Genomic DNA, 20,095 nt, shown 5'->3' on the forward strand with positions numbered 1-20,095 from the left:
TGTTTGATAACGGAAATGGGAGTCCTTAAGGAGGAATTTATAGGGATTTTCATGTGGAAAATTAATAGCTTGTAGCTCATGTAACGGGGGAGAGAAAGAGACTGATACATCTGTCTCTAAAAGAATGTATACGCTAGAGTTGTTTATCTCAGAGGACTCTTTCGCTTATGAACGGATAGGAAATTTCCATGAAACCCGAGTATTAATAATTTACAACAAAGTTTTGGTAATTTACTCTTGCATTAGGGTTTTGATAATTTTGGTGTTTCATTAATTCACATTCATTTATATATTTTCATTAAACTTTCTACTAACTATATGATATTAAGTACTGTCAAAGTGTTGCTAGTGGAACTGGAGTCCTCATTTGCGATCAACACCATGTGCTTATTAATGTAATGCACTCTTGACAATTCAATATCTGATATGAATGGTTGAGATTTAAAATTTTTGATATGTAATTTTTTTAATGATGAATTTATTTTTTAAAGAAGTATTAGTTATAAGACTATCTTTATTTTAAATTTTTTATTTATTAAAATAAATATTAATTAAACAATATAAAAAAAATTAAATTCAATTTGGACCACCCAAAATCAATTTGGATGGTTCAGATTAAGATGAGCACTCCATACTTATCATTGTGATGAGTATGGAATATGTTCCCCTGAAATTGGTTTTCGCTGCTTAAACATTAGGTCTCAAGTTTGAATTTGTATGAATGGGAAAACACTTTTGGGGAGAGCTAGTTTGAAGTAGGCTTGACAGCACTCAAATATGGCCTAGTTAAATGGCCATGATGTCAGATATTTTATTTATTTATGATATGATATTTTGAATATTTGAAATTATATATATAGATATTCTGGGTATCCAGTCATCTTATTTAGTTAAAGCATTATAAGTGTGCCCTCTTGTTAGTTTTGACAGGTGATAGACGTTATTTCTAATTGTCATCACTATGCCTACAATTCAGGGAAAAGATTCCCTAACAAATTTCTTCTACTCTTCCGGTCCTTAATATAAGACCTATTTAATTAATTTGATTAGATTAAGAAAGTTAGGTAAGTTAGTTAATTATAAGAAAAGTAACACATTTTTCCTAAAACACCATAATCATCTTTTTTAATACCTCTCTCCTTCTTCTACTTGATTATGGTTTAGAGAGTATCTATAGGGATAATTTAGAAAAAATTGATAAATATGAGAAATAGGTCTTATATTTAGGACCAAAACCAACTCAAGAATTGAGTCTTATATTAAGGACCGGAGGAGTATTTGTGTTTTATGCTTCCCGTTTTCAGAGATGATCTAGCATGCAAAAGGTATTTATTTCAGCTTTTTTACAACTACTCTAAATTGTGAGATTTTTTTAAAATACTTTTTATATGCTTGTTTTGGCTTCAAGTGTATTTAGAATATGTCATACCGCTTTAGTTGATAGGCTAGCGAAAGCTTCCCATGACATGAAGCTAATTTTTGTTTTGATGAATCTTCACTTTACCACTTTATTGTGAGGGGTGGATCTTAGCGAAAGCTTGGGTACTGATTGGTCAATGGCGAAGCGAGTTTCTTTTTACTCAAGAATAGTCAAGGCGTTTCATAAAAAAGAATTGATTTTACAGCTTTTTAAAAGAATTCACAATATTTAAGTCTTTTTTGGCTAGGTAAAAAAATATTATTTTATTAGAAGTAATCCTATTTGAGACATTATCAAATACTGAATATGATTAAATTTTTTAAGAAAAAGTCAAATATTAATTTACTATGTTGTAAGAGCTTAATCTGTTTGGCTGAACCCAATTAGTAGAATTAAATCATTTGGTGGAATTACTTTACCACCATTTTTTGTTGTTATGTGTTTTTTTGAAAGTTTTGTCCGGGCATGCTCAAATTAAATGGCGCGATCAACGCGAGGATTGTGTGGAAAAGTCAGAATCGAGACTTTCCTACATACGGCTTCTGGTTTTAAATATAAAAGCTAGTTGACTAATTTGAGTAGATTAAAAAAATAAGTTAAGTTAGTTATTTATAATAAATAGATGTTGTCTTTCATAAAATATCTTTGCTAATCAAGTTTATTGGTTAGTATACTACCATTATTAAAAAGACTATCTTGGGAGAAAAAAGGATAAATATGAGAGATAAAATGGATTAAGATTTTATATTTAGGATCAAAATAAAAGTTGAACAAATTTTTATATTAAGGACTGGAGGTAGTATTTCGAATGAACGCCAATTTTAATAAACCACTGACTTTGAGGCCATAGTTTATATCCAACGGTGCAATTTGTTCAGTTAGAGATATTTTTCCTCGGATGAAAATAACAGTTAAAGAAACTAAAATATTTTAATATTAATGTAGTAATAGTTACATGTCTTAACATTTTTGTTACATATCAGGTAAAAAAAAACTTTTTGTTATATAATTATTTCCATATATGTGTGTGTATGATGGTAATTAAATAGTCCAATTTTATATTGGTGAAAAATTCTGCCTGATAATTAATAATTAAGTAATAATTTGGAAATACAAAAATCTAATACTGTGGGGAACAGTAATGAATGAGACACATTGTTCCCTAACACGTGCTATAAATTTTTTAGTAATCATTTATATTCATTATCAACTCATTTTTATTTTCTTGTGGTGATCATATTCCGCAATATGAATGAACAAAATATAAAAAATCTGATTTTATTATAAGTATATGTCTACATCAGTGAATTGATGACTCTTCAAATATGATTTTTGTAATTATATAGAAAGAATCAAACCTGAAACTTTGCTAAAGATGCCCATATATAAAACTATTCAATGCTATGAAAGGAAATATAATCCGTGTAAGGAAAGGCACATGCGCAGACCACCATTGTGTTGTCGTCACATGGCCCTTCCAATCCAACCGTCCAATGCTATAAGAGTTTATACCAACTCCCGTGCAGATGTAATATTTAGGTTGCAGTGCAAATTAAATTAAAAACTAAATCTTAGATTTAGGACCGGTAATATGAACAAAAGGACTCATTGTTAGTTTTTGTAGTTTCATCAAATTTTGAATTTGTTATGCAAACCCAATCGTCAGTTGACCATTAATCATATGGTTCACCTTTTATTTTGATCAAAATACCCCTCCTTAATGCAAATATTACTTAGTAATTATCATTTAATCATATATGATATATCATTATTTGAATTTACAAAATAATGTTAATACATATCATCATGTTATAAATTTAACTAATTTTGTAAATAAAATTTATTTTACAGTAAATATAAATGTTTATTTTTTTATTAAAATTACTTGTAATGTAATTTTTTATATATATATTAGCTCAAAATGTTTTGTATTGCATATATGTATTTTCAATTGAATTAAAAAGTTATCTCTTAATTTAGTAAATTTAGTAAAAATATTAAACATATCATTAATAAATATTAATAGTAAAAGATAAACGAGGCATTTAATATAATGAGGGGTAAAGTAGTAAACAAGATTTATTCTAATATTTTTTTTAATTAAAAAAATATACATAACGCGAAAGTTTATATTTTCATTAAATTTTCTACTAACTATATGATATTAAGTACTGTCAAAGTGTTCCCAGCTGAAGTGGAGTCCTCATTTGCGATCAACACCATGTGCTCATGGGTGTAATGCACTCTAGACAATTCAAAATCTGATATAAATGGTTGAGATTTAAAATCTTTAATATGTAATTTTTTCAATGATGAATTTATTTTTTTAAAGAAGTATTGGTTATAAGATTATCTTTATTTTAAATTTTTTATTCATTAAAATAAATATTAATTAAACAATATAAAAAAATCTAAATTCAATTTGGACCATCTAAAATCAATATGAATGGTTCAAATTAAAATAAGCACTTCATGCTCATCATTGTGATGAATATGGAATATGCTCCCATGAAATTGGTTTTAACTGTCTCAAGTTTGAATTTGTATGAATGGAAAAACACTTTTAAGGAGAGCTGATTTTAATTAGGCTTGACAGCACTCGAATATGCCCTAGTTAAATGGCCATATAAAAATACTAGGGGGTGATTAGATGTTTTATTTATTATATGCTTGTTTTGGCTTTAAGTGTATTTAGAATATGTCGCACCGTTTTAGTTGATAGGCTAGGGAAAGCTTCTAATGACATGGAAGCTAATTTTTGTTCTTGTTTTTTGCTTTTAATCAATCTCCGCTATTATTGTGAGGGATGGATCTTGATAAAGGAGTTTAGTTTGTGTACTGATTTGAAGGAAGTTTCTTTCTACTCAAGAATAGTTAAGGCATTTCATAAAAAAGAATTAATTTTACAGCTTTTAAAAAGAATTCACAATATTTAAAGTTTTTCCCCTTAGATAAAAGGTATCCTTTTATTAAAAGTAATTTTGTTCAAAATATTATCAATTACTAAATATGACTACATTTTTTAATAAAAATTCAAATATTAATTCACCCGTTTTCACTGGACGCAATTGGCAGAATTAGATCATTTGGTGGGATTAGTTTGCCACCATTTTTTTTTGTTGTTATGTGTTTTGTTTTGTTTTGTTTTTGAAGTTTTGTTGGGGCATTTTCAAATTAAATGGCCCGATCGGCGGAGGGTTGTGTGGAAAAGTCAGAATCGAGACTTTTCTACGTATTCCGAATGAACGCCAACTTTAACAAACTGTTGACTTTGAGACCGTATCTTATATCCAACGGTACACTTTGCTCAGTTAGAGATTCTGTTTTCGGATCAGGTGAAAAAAAAAAAGAGATTTTTTTCGGGACGAAAATGACAGTTAAAGAAATCTAAACATTTTAATATTAATTTAGTAATAGTTACATGTCTTGTACTTTTTGTCACATAATTATTTCCATATATGTGTGGGTATGATGGTTAAATAGCCCAATTTATATTGATGAAAAATTCTGCATGATAATTAATAATCAAGTAATAATATGTAAATACAAAAAATCTAATACTGTGGGGAACAATAATTATTGAGACGCATTGTTCCCTAACACGTGCTATATATTTTTTTATTAATCATTTATATTGATTATCAACTCATTTTTATTTTCTTGTGGTGATCATATTCCGCATTCCACAATATGAATGAATAAAATATATTAAAATCTTATTTAATTTTAAACATATGTCTACATCAGTGAATTTTATACTTCTCAAGTCCTTAATATAAGACTTCTTTAATTAATTTGATTAGATTAAGAAAGTTAGGTAAGTTAGTTAATTATAAGAAATTTGACATGTTTTTCCTAAACACCATAATCATCTTCTTTAATATCCTCCTTCCCTCTTCTACTTGATTATGATTGAATATATATCAATAGGAGGTAATTTTAAAAAAATTAATAAATATAAGAAATGGATTGTATATTTAGAATTAAGATCAACTCAATAATTAGGTTATATATTAAAGACTGGTGGAGTATTAGATTTGATGACTCTTTAAATATGATTTTTCTAATTACATAGAAAGAATCAAACATTAAACTTTGCTAAAGATGTCCATATATAACTATTCAATGCTATGAAAGGGAATAAGCCGTGTAAGGAAAGGCGCATGTGCGGACCACCATTGTGTTATCAATATCATCGCGTGGTCTTTCCAATCCAACTATTTCAATGTTATAAGAGTTTATACTATCTCCGGTGCTAAATATAATATTTAGTTTGCAGTACAAATTACATTAAAAATTAGATATTATATTTAGAATGGGAGGTAGCGTGAATAAAAGAACTCATCGTGAATCTTTTATAATTTGATTAACTTTTGATTTTTATTCATATAATTTAAAACTGTGGTTTTATATTCCTCTAATTTATTAAGTTCAAAGCATTAATTTCCTATAGTTTTATAAGTATTTGAATATAATTTTAACTGAAACAACCTTCCTAAATAAGCTGATAAGTTTAACTTTTTTAAAGTAACTTTAAGAAATAATTTTTTATAACCAAACCATGCTAACAATAAACTCAAATTTATCTCAGATATATGAACTAACTTATTATATAATAAGGTTATCTGTGATAGAAAAGAACAACATCCAATTATACACCTTATCATAGATAAAAGAATTTTTCTTAACTTATTCAAAAGCAAACCATATTGGAAAGGATCAGTATCATCTAATATGGTTATAAAATAACAAATTGTATAACTCGCAAATAAAAAATCATAAGACTAATAAATTCAAAATAACCAAATCTGCAACCCTAAGCCTCTAACCAATTACTAGCATACATATCACAACAGACCAAATAAAAGGACACAAAAACATGATAATACATGAATCGATTAAACACAAATTGTCCTATGATAGCAACATACAGGAAACAATATAACTCATAAATTGAAGATGCGTTACAAGTCGCTATTGTAGCTTTATTCTTCTTGAGCCTTCCCTGACATTTTGCCTCTAAAGCTTTTACCTTGAAAATGTTAAGCAACAGGAGTGAGACAAGTAACTAAACCCTACTTATCACACACACTACATGAGCTAGCGAGGTGTCGGGTGGGATACACAGAGTTAATAACGATCAAGAGACATTTATTTAACAGGTAAACTCATAATAACCATATAAGTTAAATATTTCTACCAATCTCATACACCTGATAATTTCAAAATAAATAACATACTTTTTATTTATTCAAAAGATGTAAATATCAATGAAGATTCCATGTCATATGCAATCTATGAACCCAAATTCATCCTTATATCCTCCTTATTTTCGCTAACTAGACTCATGAACTAAGTTCTTTTCATAAGACTAGCTACTCTGACAAGCTCACCATATGAGTGACGTGGACCGACCAAAGACCAAAGAGCACTCAGTGGATCATGGGCCCCCCTTCAAAGAACTAGTAGGGTTTATAGTCCCTCAAAAAACTAGTAGGATAATAATAGTAGTCAACTATAGAGCTCCATATGGAAGCCAATACCACGTAGCATGTATATATCTGCATACTTCAATTGTCTCCTCCCCCTCACCCAAACCAAATGCACAGGGTTTGTAATAACACATTTGTATATGTAATCAACCGAATCTCAAAATAGTACCTCATAGTCATAACCATTAATTTCTAACAACACAAACGATTTTAATCCTTTTTAAAATAGCATCTCACAAGACAGTTTATACAAAATATAATGTACGTATACAAAAATTGGTTATAAAACCACTCATCAACCTCATACCAGAGCATACAATAGATAGAAATTTAATTACCTAGGCTCCTAGCTAACAATCAAAATACAAATGAGGCTCTTACTCGAAAATGGCATAATAGTATTTATATCTACAAATGAAATTAAAAATATTACCTTTAGGTTACGTTTAGTACGAAGTATTGAAAATGAGGGATAAGGATTGGGATTGGGGTTGAAAACATGTGTTAAAAAGATACTTAGCATGAGTTATTTCTTATCATAGGGATTGAGCAATCCCATATAGATAGGATTGGAGGATACCATTTCCCCTCATGGTATTCCCCAATCTCACATATATGGGTTTATCTAATCCCAAGTATCATACAATTACTCATATTAAACAACTTTTTAATATAGTTTTACACTTTCAATCTCAATCCCTATCTCTCATTTTTAATGCTTCGTACCACATGGGACCTTACAGTATTAGAGTAAACTACTCACAAATTTCTAGCCTTTAACTCTCCCTCTAAGACCTTTAACTATTACTAAGAATTCTAGATCAAAAAGCCTTTTTCTAAGGTTTGGAGTGAGAAAATATATATGATGATTCAGATTCAATTCGTAGATTTTTCTTAACTTAAAATATCCTTTAATTATTAATTTATATCATTATAATCACCAAATCCATAATGTAGATATAAAAAACCCTACTTTATATTTTATGTTCTATCTTTGAAGGATTTAGATAAATAAATTTAATACGAATTAGGTTATTCTTACTACAAAAGTTAAATCATTGATTTGACCATTGAATTTAATTTCCTATCTGTCATGATTCTATTCTCAAAATCATAGCTCGATCTAATAGTGAATGAATTTAAAAACACTAATTTACTATTCAAGACTCTATTTATCAAGTCTAAAAAATTAAGTTAAAAACATACCTAATAACTTGTAACTTAGAGATAAGATTAATGATCCAACCATTAAAATTGACGAGTTGGATATCCCAAATGGGCTGACCAAATTTTAGTATGATCCAATGGTTAACAAACTCAAAAGTAGTACTTTTCTGAGACTGCCTCAGATGTGTACGAAAATTGTTTACTTACTCCAAATTCTCCTCAACTACCACCCATATATAGCCTCCAAGAGCTCCATATCTACCCATCATTTAGTTAATGTGAGACGTCTTAATATTGACATTTTATCCATCTTCCCATCGTTTAATCAACGTGAGACTTCTTAATATTATTATTTTATTCATTTATTTACATATGTTTATACACACACACAAATACATATGATTTTAATTGCTTATATATATATATATATATATTTAACCTCTATCTATTCTATCTTAATAAAAATTTACTAAAATCTTAGGGATATGAAAATTAGCATGTTACATTAACCATGTTAACTTTCTTAATTCCCATAAATATAAGATTAAGATTGTTAAAAATATAGACCCAAAATCAAAACTCATTAGAGACTAGAATCAAATGTTGCTAAAAAAATAAAATAAAATACATCAACGTCCCCTCTATTTAACTTAAATTACAAAGATCTTCTTTTTATTTTAAAAACCTATATAGACTTTCTTTAAAATCAAAATATATGTTATACAAATTTTCCTTTTAATTTTGAGATTCAAATTCCATCCAATCAACCATCAGTTAACTGTTAAATTATAAAGTTGGCCTTTTATTTTCACCAAAATACCCCTCCTTATAATGCAAATATCACTTAATAATTATCATTTAATCACATATGATATATCTTTATTTAAATTAAAAAATAATTTTAATACATATTTTAATATTTTTTGTTATACTATTAAATTGATTACCATATTATAAATTTAACTAATTTTTAAATAAAATTTTTATTTTACAATTAAATTTAAGCGTTTAATCTCATTTATTTCTTAAAACTTAATTGTGGTATAATTTTTTTAAATATGTATTAGTTGAAAATGTTCTGTATTGTATGTATGTATTTTTAATTGAATTAAAAAATTATCTTTTAACTTAGTAAATTTAGTAAAAATACTAAACAGATCATTAATAAATATTAATAGTAAAAGATAAACTAGACAAAGGGTAAAGTAGTAAATAAGATTTATTCTAATATATTTTTTAATTAAATATATATAAAGAATCTTTTCAGAATATTCTTTGATAATGTTAATGATTTTGATTAAAATGTATGTTATCAAAATAAAAAGAAGGTCTATATGATTAAGACAAAACAGAAGGGTGGTAAAAATATGTTACTCTTAAAAAAATATAGACCGGAATATTCACTTCCAATGCACTAAAGCTTTTAAATAAACCTGTATTTGGACTTTTAATTTATATGGATTTTTTATTTACACATGCATAGCAATGTCTTTGTGATGAGACTTGAATTTCTCGTTATATTCATCAGAATATTCTTTCATATAAATATATATAATATTTATATTACATAACTGGCTCTCTTGTCTTTATGGCTAAGTGTTGCAGCCGATTTTGTAATTACAATTACAATGACGTAGGCTTGAGACCTGGTATATCCCTTCCTTTCCTTCAAACCTTACCCTTCGACATATTTATATCAGACAATACGCGTATTTAAAGTTGGTCAAAGAAGCTTGTGGCAAGTAGTTCTGATCTACATTGAAAAAACTTCTCTTTTCTTCTTTTTTAATTTAACCACATTATTCTTACCTTTATCCTTTAACAAAACGCTTTTTTTCCCAGGAAAATTAGAGAGAGAGGGACCAGGTGGAAATGATATTTATTAGAAAGGATTTTTAAAACCTTAATTATTTGAAAAGACCAGATATTAAAATATAAACTTAAAAAAAAACTGAAATTACCCCTATTCACCATGGCCTCAATATTCTTTCACCACCTCCTATAATTTTCATATCGTTTAGTAGCATAATTATAACTTATTTGAATTAATTCAAACTAATCTAAATTTCAAAGTCAGAAACTGATTCTAATTAATTAAGTTAATAGCCAACACTAGTTAATTTATTTTTCCATTATTTTTAATTAATCATTTTTTGTGGGCTTTCTGAAAAATAAGCAGGGCAGTAAAGTTCTACCATTCATAGAAAAACAAAAAAAAGTTGTTTCATATTTTTGTTCAACCATTTCATACTATTATTTCATTTGAATAAGTTGAATCCTCTTGGTTAATAAAGTTAAAAATTTAAAATAAAAAGTGACATAAGAAATTCATTATATCAATAAATATTTGTCATAATAAAAGTAGTTATAATAGTGAGTAAGAAAATTCAAGTTTAAACCCACATTATTTATTTTATTCTTATTAATTATGGATAAGTTGTATATTATTTATTATTATATCAATTTTTTAATTTCTAATTCAACTATATGATTTTGATTGGCTCATTAATCAGGAGGCCCCCAAAAAACAGAGTTTTATTTTTTTTCCCAAAAATGATGGATGAATAAATTAATCAGTATTACTTATTAATTGAATTTAATTTAATTAGTTAGAGTTGTTTCGTAATTTAGTAATTTCAATTAGTTTGAATTAATTTGAACAAAATTTCATTATTTTGTTTTTAAAAAAGAAAATTATAGGATGTGGTGAGAGATAATATAGGGGATTTTGTTAAGGACAGATTGGTAATTTTAAATTTATATCTTAATATTTGGTCCTTCCAAATAAATACAATTTTAAAGATCTTTTCCCATAAATATTGTTGCCACTAGGTTCCTCTCCCTAATTTTTCCTTTTCCCCCCGCTACGTGTAAGTATCCTCTTATTTGAGACCATTCAATTTCAGTCATTGTCAGACACTAAACGTAGGTACCATTTACAACAAGAATTCAAACTTTGATTCGTTATATCGTAAGAAACTAGCTTTTTTATCTAGACTCAACCCCAATTAGTTAACAAAATGCTTCGTTGATGCAACATATGTGAGTAACGTTATTGGAGCTACATTAGATGAGGTCACTTGTCCTCCACACACCCACGCAGAGTCCGATTATAATGACAATGTCAAAGCTCAAAAACACAGCAGATGCACACCAAGGGAGAGAAGAGAGCAGAGACGCAGAACTAATGGCAAAGAGGAGGAGGAGGAGGAAGAAGAAGAAAGAAAATGGAAGCTTGGATGATACCTCCATTGTTGAAGCTTGAGGTATTTGATACGATGATGAATAAATGTTTATAAGTCAGTGATGATGGAGGGGTCAATGCATATAATTTATTCTGCCTTCGACGTGTTATTGAAGGTAATAATTGGATAATGGATACGTTGTAGAAAATAAGCTTAATCTTTGAATTGTCTTTGGCAAATTTGTTATAAGCATGGAAATATTAACACACCAAAGTTTGATTGACTTGCGTCAACCGTTCCATCATCTTCATCAATCAACCCCACCTTTAACGTTCACTTTCGGTGCATCCGTTATTGTCCCGGCCCATTTAAGTCTAATTTATTTTCCAATCAATAAGTATATTTTTAAAATTGATATCCAATAAAGATTATATTTATTTTTTATTTTATATTTATCAAAATTAAAAAAATAAAATATAATAATAAAATAAAAATTGAATTCGGGCTTGATGAGAATTCATAATTTCAGCAATAGAAGTTGATCTCCCTTGAAATATTATTGAAGACAATCAAATATTAGGACACCTCTAATTACTCCCCCATTCTAATTAAGTCTCAGTTTTCTGAACACACATATTAAACAAAAACCATATAGATTAAGGTAATGTGTAAAAAAATTGTTTTTATCCTTTTCATTTCCTTTTTTTTTTTCCATATAACTTAAAGTATTGTTAGCTCACTTTAGGTTTTGAGATTAATCTCTGTCAAGGAGTGTTAAAGTTACAATTCTGTGCGTTTTCTGAAAATTATCCCTTTCATTTCTGTCCTCGATTAAATACCACTATTTTTATGCTTTGTTTGCCTTCAAATTGATTTAATGCCATTATTTTAATGGATATTTTAGGGAAATGCTTTAATTAACTTAAAAATTTATACTGAAACATATATTTAAAAAAAAACTAATACTTATATTTGGGGACAGAAGGAGTAATGAAATTCCTTTTATAATACATTTTTCAATTATTGATAAAAACTCTTACTATTTGTTTTGGTACTCGGTGAAAATTGGAAAATCCAAAATCCCAAATTAAATATATTTCAATTATTCACTTTGGAGGAGAACACGTATGCGAAGAACCAAGCTAATTTTGAGTCTCAAACTGTGTACAGTCTAGCTCAATGCACGCCAGATCTGCCGCTTGAAGATTGCAGAAGTTGTTTGAGTGGTGTGATTGGGAACATTCCGTTGGGTAGTGAGGGGAAGATCGGAGGAAGAGCTATGAATCCCGACTGCAACATTGGCTATGAAACGTCACCGCCAGAGGCAACGGTGCCCGCAGTGTCCTTGGCGCCGATGCCGTCGCCAGCAGGTGATGCCACCAGTGTCCCTAGCACTGACACAGCTGACGCTGGCGATCCCGACAGCGTCCCTGACGCCGACACCAGCGATCCTAATAGTGATCTCGACACTGAGGCCGGCGCCAAATTAAATGAGCACTCTAAACTCATCAAATCTGGACTATCTATATCTCATTTGGATGGTCCGGATTTGATTTTTTTTAATTCAAAATAATTATTTTAATATGTATAAAATCAAGATAATCTCTTAACTATTATTTTTCAAAAAAAAATAGTTTTTTCATTTTAAAATAAATAATTAAAGGTTTTAAATCTGAACTATTTAAATTAGTATAAACCGTCTAGATTTGATGAGTTTAGGATGCTCATCAAAGTGATAAGCACTGAAACTAGTTTCCAGGGGTGTGACAACTAATTAACGGTTTTATGAACATTAATTGCTAACTAATTTTATAATATAATTACAGAATAGTATTTAATTACTGCTTCAAATATCATTTCAGCTAATTATCAATTACATTACAAATTAATTCCTAATTAATTACTTAATAAATATTAAAATTAATTAAAAATTCATAACAAAATAGAAATTAGTTTAACTAAATGCAAAATAATTATCAAACAGGTATTGATCATTACCATGGTAAATATTATTACCAGACTCAAGAGCAACCAAACACCATTCCTCTTGCTAATGAAATCTTGATCGTCAATTACAAGCCTGCAATATGATTGAATCAAATGGGTCCTAATGGTTCTTCGCTTTTCTTTTTAATTTTTTTTATTTCAAACCTGATGGAAATATAAACTGAGGCGATGCCATGTGGGCATGCCACATAGGCATATAGTTGGGTAAACTAATTGTCAATTCTTGGTATTTATCAAAACTAGGTAGCACTGCAGTGTTGTTAGAACATCGTGTGAATATTACGCCTTTAAATAACTAAAAGCATAAATTGCATTCCATTCTTCTGTATTCAAAACTCTCTGAAACTCGTTTCTCATGGTCCTTCACAAAGATTCGAATGAGGAAGAGTCATAGGGCTGGGGTCAGAAAAAATATACTGTGAGTAATTTTCCATTCTATCCATTTACCAATACAGTTTTTGGCCAGTTGGAAGATTCGTTGATGCTTATTTATCTAGTTGGTTTAATACTTGTCTAGTTGGAACGAAAAGCGCTACTTTAGAGCATCTGCAATTCAATTTGGCTACGATTGAGGCTGCGAGAAATAGGTTTTCTCACGAAAATAGTTTAGGGAGAGGTGGATTTGGACAACTTCAGGTAACAAGTTGCCATAACTTTTTTTTTTAATACATGTGTGGGTGCGCGCGCATATATTTGTTTTCCCTGTTTTAATCGAGCTAACTATTATTCTAGGGTATTCTTTTAAATGGTCAAGAAATAGCGGTGAAGAGACTTTCAGAGGGATCTGGCCAAGGTGCAGAAGAGTTTAAGAACGAGGTTTTATTAATAGCCAGACTCCAGCACAGAAATTTGGTGGCGTTGTTAGGATTTTGTATTGAAGAGCAAGAGAAAATACTAGTTTATGAATATGTTCCTAATAGAAGCCTTGATTACTTTTTATTTGGTATGAATCTTCTAAACTCATTTAAACTTCTAATTGGAATTTTATAGCTCATTTATGTCATGCATTTATTATTTATTTGGTGCCTCTTGTTATGTTTTGAAGTTTGTTACTCAAACTAAAATTATTTTCATTCATTTTGTCACTTTACTTACAACAAATTTATGTAGGTTCCCAAAACAGCAGGGTATTAGATTGGATGGAGCGTAGTAAAATTATAGGAGGAGTTGCTAAAGGAATTCTTTATCTTCATGAATATTCTCATCTAAAAATCATATATTGAGATCTTAAACCTAGTAATATTTTGTTGGATGATGAAATGGATCGAAAAATTTCAGATTTTGGCCTAGCTAAGATGGTTGCTATGAGTGAAAATGAAGGAAGTACAAATCAAATTGTTGGAACATAGTAAGTTCTGCCTTTCTTCTTTTAACCTTGATGTGTACACATGCACGTATATCTTGGTATAATTGAATAACGAAAAATAATTTGTGACATAATTTGGAATACAAAAGTTTGCCTTTCTACTAATCATTTTAAATGCTCAAATGTTATCATGTTTTGGATTATATTTCATTGACATTGTCTTTTTTACAGTGGTTATATGTCTCCAAAATATGTAATGTTCAGACAATATTCTGAAAAATCAGATGTTTTTAGTTTTGGAGTTATAGTTTTAGAAATTATCAGTGGAAAGAAGAATATGGGTTGTCATGATTCACAGTACGCCGATGGCCTCTTAAGCTATGTACGTTATGATAATGTATTTCTCTCTCTCTTATATTCTTGTGCCTTAAGGAGAATAAATCATGTTATGATTTGCAATACGTCGATCACCTCTAAGACATGTTAGCTAAGGCTTTCAAAACAATTCTTACAGATCAAGATTTCCCATATAAACAATCATCTTGACATTTAAATTGGAGATGGAATGATTAATTTGACAATATTGTATGATGAGCTAGTAAAGCTGTATTATTCACTGAAGCAATATTTTTGTCTTCATTGTTGCAGACTTGGAAGCAGTGGAGGGACGACAAGTTGCTAGAGATACTGGATTCAAATATAAATGAATTGTGATCATACGATGAAGTGATCAAGTGCATTCAAATTGGTTTATTATGTGTTCAGGAAAATTCAAATACAAGGCCTTCCATGGCTACAGTTGTTTCATATCTTAGCGATGATTCTATTCAATTGCCATCACCACAGGAACCTGCTTTCTTTTTGCACGGCCAACCAGAGGCTGTTATCACCACGGCAAGTGGAGAATCATGTTCTGTTAATGAAACTTCTATGAGTGAATTCTTTCCTCGCTAAAACAAGGCTTTTCTTTCAGTTTTAGTTGCACGTGACAACCAATGTAGAAAGTGAAGAGAATATTTCATTTGTCTTCCTTAATATTGTTTTAAATCAGTTAAATACAACCATTTTTACATCGGGTCTAAAACTAGCATAGAAAGTTGATCAGCTTTATCCACATCGGTTACAAAATCAATGTAAAAAACCTTTTTAACTCCCATAAAAATACCTTTTTATATTAATTAAAAAAACAGAGAAAAAGGAATGTTTATAAGTTAATGTTGATGGAGAAATCCTTCGCATTGTTTATTGTGTCGTTGTTTACTAATATTTAATATTACCTTTTCTGGTCAATTGTTGTTTAAATAAAAAAATTCCCGGGGCAGATTAGGATGTGTGATGCAATATTTTGAAGGCTAGGGTCCTGTTTAACACGTTCCACACGCAGTGTATGAGTGGCCAAAGAAAATGAGCATTTCAATATGAGAACGCTCCCAAAATTTTCTTGTAAAAAAAAAAAAAACAGAAGAGTATTATTTGGCATAAAATAAACCCCTAAATTAGGGCTTAATTAAGTTCGTCACTAATCACCATCCCTCAAGGGAGGACGTATCCGATGGCTCCACTTTGCACTGCACTTAGTTTTCTTAACTATGAGCCCAAAGGGAGAACCAAATCATAAAAGATCAGCCTATCAGAGAGTCTTTAGAACTTATAAACCATACAACATTTGTGAGGTTTCCTCATGTGAGAATTGTTACATCACATTAGCTATTAACATGTAAGTGAAGGGTATTTTGATCCAATGAGATTATTGAATGCATGCATCAAACTATGACTGTTCCATATTTCTCACTAAATTATAACAAAATTGAAAATCTTTTTCCGTCTCAAATTACAAATTTGAAACAATCGGCCTAATTAATCACGTGCTGTGTAAGTTTGCGGCGCAATTAATTATAACGTCAATATAAGCAAAGATAGACACTATAGTCATAGCTTAGTGAGGGTGATTCAAGGGATGAATGAGACAAAACAAAGATTACTCCTTTTTAGACCTTTATTATAAGCACTTAATTACAACGATGTATGTTAAAATTAATTACAATTAGTTATTTCTTGTAATATATCAAAATTACCTTCAATTAAAGTTGTTAGTTAGAGAAGACTGGTTAATTACAGTTTAAACTAAAGATAATATAGTATAAAACATTCTAGAGGTCCTTAATTATAATTATAATAAGGACTAAAGGTAGTGATATATTTTTATTCACTTTTTATTGTTTTAATACTCTCTATATATCCCTCCTCCGACTTCCCCTCTCAATTACAATCAAATGTGTCAATGGCTAGTTGTCCCAGTGACAATACCACTTGTAACACTTAGATGAGGTTTCGAGTTCGAACCAGGGCGTTGATATGTTTGTGTGCATCCATATATTTGGATTGTTAAAATAATTACAATTAAATGCATAACTTGCTTATGTAAGATGGCTATTACCCCAATTACTACCTAATAATCTCCCATTCTCTAATATGAGCAACAAAATGGAGCAAATATTTGTTCTATTTTATGTAGTATGTTCCAATGGGAATAAATGGATTCATGAGGAACACCTGGCAATCCTGAATTAGTGCTTTCTTATGTAAGATTGCTATTATTTTATCCTATCCTAAATATAGAAGCTAGATACCTAACTTTTAGAAATTAAAAAAATAGTTATTTATTTATTTATAATAAATATGAATTAATCTTTTAAACTACCTTATTTAATTATGTGCATTGAAATTATCATTTGTTTGAAACTCTTTTAATATGTGCAATCAATAAGGATAATTTAAAAAAAGTTATAAATTTGACAAATAAAAGGGATTGAAATTAAATCTTACGACCAACAAGTCATTGATTAAAGTGATAGGTGACCTCATCCCTATAAGGAAAAAAAGAGAGAGTATTATTTGGCGTAAAATAAACCCCTAAATCAAGGCTTAATTAAGTTCGTCACTAATCGCCATCCCTTGAGGCAGGATGTCCCCGTTGGCTCCACTCTGCAGCACTTTACTCAGTTTTCTTAAGTATAAGCCCAAAAAAAGAACCCAATCATAAAAGACTAGCCTATTAGGTGAGGGAGCCTCTTGAACTTATAAGCCGCACAACGCTTGTGAAATTTCTTGATGTGAGACTCGTTACACCACTTGAGCAATTAACGTGTAAGTGAAGGGTATTTTGATGCAATGAGAATATTATTGAATGCATGCATCAAACTATGACTGTTCCATATTTCTCACTAAATTATAACAAAATTGAAAATCTTTTTCTATCTCAAATTACAAATTTGAAACAATTGGCCTAATTAATCATGTCCTGTGTAAGTTTGCGGCACAATTAATTATAACGTCAACATGAGCTAAAATAGACACTATAGTCATAGCCTAGTGAAGGTGATTCAAGGGATGAACGAGACAGAACAAAGATTACTCCTTTTTAGACCTTTATTATAAGCATTAAGAACGAAGCTAATTTTCAATCTCAAACTGTGTACAGTCTAGCTCAGTGCACGCCGGATCTACGGCTAGAAGATTGCAGAGGTTGTTTGAGTGGTGTGATTGGGAACATTCCGTTGTGTAGTGAGGGGAAGATCGGAGGAAGAGCTGTGAATCCCAGCTGCAATATTCGCTATGAAATGTCGCCTCCAGAGGCACCGGCACCAGTGCCGGCAGTGTCCCTGGCTCCGATGCCTCCATTTTTCCCTCAAACCAATACTTCACGTCATCCTCAACCTCCAGGTAAATAGTCAAACATAAATGCTTCTTCTGTTTTTTTTTCCCAAACATATTAGAGTAAACTATATATAAGAAAAAAAAATGCATACTTCTGTTTGGAAAAATATAATTTTTATGTCTAAACTTTTCTTACCTTATTGATCAAGTCTTAATTAATTAGCTCAAAACAACTCAATTCCTATAATTTCTTGACTTGGTTGGTACCTTTAATTGCTTAACCCAATAAGCTGTAAGATTGAGCTTTTTAGTCCCAAAAATCCCACTCGTGATCTTGCTGCGTTGTGCGCATTCAGAGTCCCGAGCACAGGCCATGATGGCAAAGAGAACAAAGAAGAAGAAGAAGAAGAAAGGAAATGGAAGCTTTGACGATAACTCCATTGTTTGTTATTATGTGATGTGTTTGATGACGGAGATGGGAGTCCTTAAGGAGGAATTTATAGGGATTTTCATGTGGAAAATTAGTAGCGTGTAGCTCATGTAAGGGGGGAGAAAGAGACTGATACATCCGTCTCTAAATTGTGTAGACTGGATAGTTTGGAGGGATCCTTGTTGGTAAAAGATTAAAAGAATGTATACGCTAGAGGTGTTTATCTCGGAGGACTCTTTCGAATGTGACGGATATGAATTTTCCATGAAACCCGAGTATTAATAATTTACAACAAAGTTTTGGTAAATTTTCTCTTGCATTAGGGTTTTGATAATTTTGCTGTTTCATTAATTCACATTTATTTATATATTTTCATTAAATTTTCTGCTAACTATATGATATTAGTACTGCCAAAGTGTTCCTAGTAGAAGTGGCTTTAGCCACTTAAACATTAGGACTCAAGTTTGGATTCATATAAATGGAAAAACACTTTTGGGATGAGCTAGTTTCAATTAGGCTTGACAACACTCAAATATGACCTAGTTAAATGGCCATATCAAAATACAAGGGGTGATTAGATATTTTATTTATTTATGATATGATATTTTGAATAATTGAAATTATATCAAGATATTCTGGATATCCAGTCATCTTATTTAACTAAAGTATTCTAAGCGTGCCTTTAGTTAGTTTTGACAAGTGATACACGTTACTTCTAATTGTCATCACTATGCCTACGAGTCAGGCAAAAGATTCCATTGCAAATTTCTTCTATTTGTGTTTTAAGCTCTCAGTTTTCAGAGATGATCTAGCATGTGCAAAAGATATTTATTTGAGCTTTTTTACAACTACTCTAAACTGTGAGATTTTTTTAACTACTTTTTATATGCTTGTTTTGGCTTTAAGTGTGTTTAGAATATGTCATACCGCTTTAGTTGATAGGCTAGCGAAAGCTTCCCATGACATGGAAGTTAATTTTTGTTTTTTTTTTAAATCAATCTCCACTTTTATTGTGAGGGAGGTTAGTTTGTGTACTGATTTGAAGGAAGTTTCTTTTTACTCAAGAACAGTTAAGGCATTTCATAAAAAAAGAATTGATTTTACAGCTTTTTAAAAGAATTCACAATATTTAAGTTTTTTTTTTCCTTTAGATAAAAGAGATCCTCTTATTAAAAGTAATTTTGCTCAAAATATTATCAATTACTTTTTTCAATAAAAATTTAAATATTGATTCACCACGTTTTCACTGAACCCAAGTAGAATTAAATCATTTGGTGGAATTAGTCTACCGCCATTTTTTGTTGTTATGTGTTTTGTTTTGTTTAGTTTTGTAGGGCATTTTCAAATTAAATGGCCCGATCGATGCGATGATTGTGTAGAAAAGTTAGAATCGAGACTTTTCTACATACTCTGAATGAATGCCAACTTTAA

General features: G+C 29.9%; 1 pseudogene; it reads left to right on the top strand.

Moving 5' to 3' along the window:
* Positions 1–14,803: 14,803 nt before the first annotated feature.
* Positions 14,804–15,607, top strand: LOC114734480 (putative receptor-like protein kinase At4g00960; annotated as a pseudogene).
* The last annotated feature ends 4,488 nt before the right edge of the window (positions 15,608–20,095 follow it).

Source organism: Neltuma alba, unplaced genomic scaffold (genome assembly GCF_004799145.2).
Source record: "Neltuma alba isolate B1F8T4 unplaced genomic scaffold, ASM479914v2 tig00013105_pilon, whole genome shotgun sequence".
In the NCBI taxonomy this organism is placed as follows: Eukaryota; Viridiplantae; Streptophyta; class Magnoliopsida; order Fabales; family Fabaceae; genus Neltuma; species Neltuma alba.